Genomic DNA, 4397 nt, shown 5'->3' on the forward strand with positions numbered 1-4397 from the left:
AGGAACTTGGAATGATCAAAAAAAAAAAAAAATCAGCTGAGAAGGTTTTTTCTTGAACATAGATGACATTATAAAAGGTCAACAATCTGGGTTCTCCAGCTCTGTCCTGAATAACTGTATGAGCATAGGCTAGTCATTAACCCTTATGAAGTTAAAATTACTCATCTGTAAACAAAAGTAGATGATCTTTTGTGTTAAGTATCAAAATCTTTTTAGTCCATGAATGAAATTAACTAATAGACTAATCTGATTTTATGGTCATTTCATTCTCTCTCTCTCTGTCTTTTATCCAACCAACCTGATGGATCTTGGCATTGACATAGATTGAAACTTGAGGTCCACAAGGAAGATTTCAGAGATGGCCCTATTGTTCTTCTTTAATTGTTTTGTTTGCCACTGCATCCCCATTCTTAATACAGTGTCTGCTGAAGAATAGACACCACATAAATATTTGTTGGTCAGTTGAATGAATAATGAATGAATGCGCTGAGTCTTTACTCTTTATTCCCATGTTCACTTCACCGTCACGCTCAAATTCAGAAGTTATTTGAATTGTATTTGGTTTGTCATAAGATCAAGAAGCCCAGGCTAAAGAATATCTCCATCACTACAAGGTCAGCTAGCTGTCCATTGCTATTTAAACATTTCTCATGATGACCAAAAATCACCACAACCAATCAAAATCTCTGGGCTTGAGGACGAGGTATCAGTATTTATCAAATATTCCTTGGGGGATCCTAATATGCAGCCAGGGTTGAGAATTGCCACTCTAGAAAAATTATAACCTAGTCTTTCTCTGTTTTTTGTGTTGATTCTGTCTCTTTTACTCCCCTTCCTTTCTTCCCTTCCCTTCCCTTCTCTTCCTCTTTCTTTCTTTCTTTCTTTCTTTCTTTCTTTCTTTCTTTCTTTCTTTCTTTCTTTCTTTCTTTCCTTCCTTCCTTCCTCCTTTCTTTCTTTGAGAAGAAATTCATAGGTCAGACTTCATTTCCCAGAGTTAGCGAAATTTTGATAGAATTGTATGTGCAGAAAAACCCTCATTCTGTTGCATATAATGCATATACAGCTAACATCAGGTAAAAGGGAGTCAGGACATACTGCATTTATTATATATATAAAGATTGACAACCTCAGACTATAGAATTAGCAAAGCACTTTGTCAGTAACTGCTGCCCTATAGTAATAAATACAACTCCTAAACTACCTGAAAATATTTCCTCTGTCTTAAAATACAGTATTTTCCCTAAAATTGGAAAATATTTCATTCAGGGATGGATGTATCTAAGGGTAAACAATCAAATCAGCATGGTCAGTTAATTCGAAGAAATCACATTTCACAAATTTACTGATAAAAACTCTGTCAAGCCAGTCTTCTCATAACTTCAATGACCAATTCAGTTAAATCAGTCAATTTATTTTTTTTTAAAGACTTTATTTATTTATTTGACAGAGAGAGAGACAGCGAGAGAGGGAACACAAGCAGGGGAAGTGGGAGAGGGAGAAGCAGGCTTCCTGCTGAGCAGAGAGCCCGATGAGGGGCTCGATCCCAGGACCCTGGGATCATGACTTGAGCCGAAGGCAGACTTTAACGACTGAGCCACCCAGGCACCCCTAAATAAGTCAATTTAAAGCCCTAGGTAGACTCACACTAATTCCTTTCTAGAAATAACTATTAAAAGTCCCCCAAATTAAAGTTACTGTATTGAAAGCCTATTATGATGTGGCCCATAGATAAATCAACTTTTATAAACTTTTTTTTTTTTGCCAAATAAAGACAGTGGATCTGAACAGAAAGAGACAGATTGAGGAAGAGAGAGAGAGAGAGAGGATTCCATTATTAACCTTGGCAATATGGAAGCAGAGATATCAACTTGCTGGGCTGAAAAGAATTTGCAAAAGACCATCTGAGAAGATCAGGTAATTAGGAAAAATTATGTAAGGTCATTTCCCAAAAGCTGACTCCCAAATAAGAGAGATGTCATTGTCAACTACTACAGTTGGTGGTTTCTCCCTCAAAGTGGTTTCTCAAAATTATCCTGGCTTAAATCAATCAGAAGAGCTTGTTGTGATGTTTTCTGTTCTTTGAAATTATGTCCCTAGCATCTGTAATAAATATGTTTGGATATTATAGGGCTGGTATGACTACGTTGGGAGTAATAGGTTTGAAGTGCATGACAAAACAAAAGGGACATGCTGATGTCAAAAGGATAAGAATCCCTGTATTTTTCTAAGAATTAAAGAGTCTCAGTCCCCAGTGTCTAAACAAAGAACAACTCTATGAGACACTTTTTCCATGGAGAGTGACAAAACTTGATGATTCAGGGATCAGACACAGGAGCCAGATGCCCTGTATTTGTATCCCAGCTTTGCTATTACTAGTAGTGCAACATTGGGCAAATTATGTAATTTAGTCTCAGTACTGTGAATTCCCTGTGTGTAAAATGGGAAGAACAATAATACCTATATCAATGGTAATTTTAAATATTAGCATAAGTTCATAAAGTACTTAGATCAGTGTCTGGCACATAGTAAGCTTACAATATGAACTCCCATCATTCTCCACTATGCAACTGTAGGTCCTCATAACTTCAAATCAATAAAAAAAAATACAGGGGCACCTGGGTGGCTCAGTCATTAAGCATCTGCCTTCGGCTCAGGTCATGATCCCAGGGTCCTGGGATCGAGTCCCACATCAGGCTCCCTGCTCCGTGGGAAGCCTGCTTCTCCCTCTCCCACTCCCTCTGCTTGTATTCCTTCTCTTGCTGTGTCTGTGTCAAATAAATAAATAAAATCTTTAAGAAGAAAAATAAATAAATAAAATAAATAAATAAAATAAAAAATACAGATACAAAGTGCTTTTGCTCCTTATACTTCTAGGAGAACAACTGTTTTTAATTCCAGACTGAATTTTACAATTCGACTACTTAGGGTAAGCATGTATATACATACAAAAGACCATTGAAATGCTAAATTGCTTGTGTATACTGTGGCGATTCTGTTTTAAGGATGTTCCAAGTTATATGGCTTAGAACTTATCATTTTATTTTAGAAATCTATTCACTGTTGAAGACATCTTCTGAGCTAGACTTTTCTTTTGGTGGTCTTTTTGTGGTGTTTTTAAATGGACATTTTCTTTTCTTTTTTTTTTATTATACTGTTTAAACTTAACACAAAAGTAGAAAAAATAGGATAATGAGCTCCTATGTACATATTATCCAGTTTGGGAAATTGTCAACATTTTGTACTCCCCTTCCCAACAATGCTAAAGTTTTTTGAAGCAAATCTCAGATATCATAATATTTTTGCCTATAAATATTTTAAAATTTGTTTATAAGAAATAAAAATTTCCTTTAAAAAAAAAAAGTAACCATAATGCAATTGCACCTAACAAAATTTCCAAAATTCTTAATATTCAAATTGTCTCAAAAATGTTTTTATACAGTTGGTTTGTTTAAATCAAGATCCAAACAAGGTGAAATGCATTAAGTTGTACCTGTTTGGTTTTATATTTTGGAAGATGTTTCAGCTTTATACTTATTCTAAAAGGAAATGAATGACCACATCTGCAATTTAAAGTGAAATCATCATAACAGAATAGAGAAAGCTAGAGTGAGAAATAGGGCCCTCACACTAGGTGTGGGGTTTACTTCTAATACTGACCTAGGTCCTATTTCATGACATTAGATTCTTTTCATTTTCATAAAATGAAAAATGATCATTTTAAAGTACTTGTTTTATAGGAAGCATATGAAGTTCAAAAATGGTCTGTGGGCATTGCAAGACGCTGAAGCTGCATGAACTGGTCAACATCTCAATCTTTGAAGTTCCCTGGGTATAGAACTCCCTCTTGCTTCTCATCTAGCCCAGACTCTCTCTTCTCTTCTAACAAATTTTTCCAAGGAATTTGTTTGTGATAGTTGTACCTCAGTTCTCATATTTTATAATCATGCCTCAGTTTTTTTTCTTTCTATGAAGGATATTTGAACGTCTTAAGGCTTGACTCTAATGTTTTTAGTAGACTTAATTTTTTAAAAATACTGATTTAATATGACCGCCACTGACATCCCCAAGTGTTTTTACAAGTATACACTTTATCACTATTTTATAGATAGTTACTCAGAATTATCAGAATAAATGAGATTTCCCTTTCAAAGGAGATGGATAGCAAACAAGTAACAAAGGTATTAGTATTTAAATAGATACAATTATTTTTTTAAAGATTTTATTTATTTATTTGAGAGAGAGAGAAAGCATGAGGTGGGGAGGGTCAGAGGGAGAAGCAGACTCCTCGCTGAGCAAGGAGCCCGATGCGGGACTCGATCCCGGGACTCCAGGATCATGACCTGAGCCGAAGGCAGTCGCTTAACCAACTGAGCCACCCAGGCGCCCTAAATAGATAC

Source organism: Leptonychotes weddellii, chromosome 8 (genome assembly GCF_054177405.1).
Source record: "Leptonychotes weddellii isolate Sample4059 chromosome 8, ASM5417740v2, whole genome shotgun sequence".
Classification (NCBI taxonomy): Eukaryota; Metazoa; Chordata; class Mammalia; order Carnivora; family Phocidae; genus Leptonychotes; species Leptonychotes weddellii.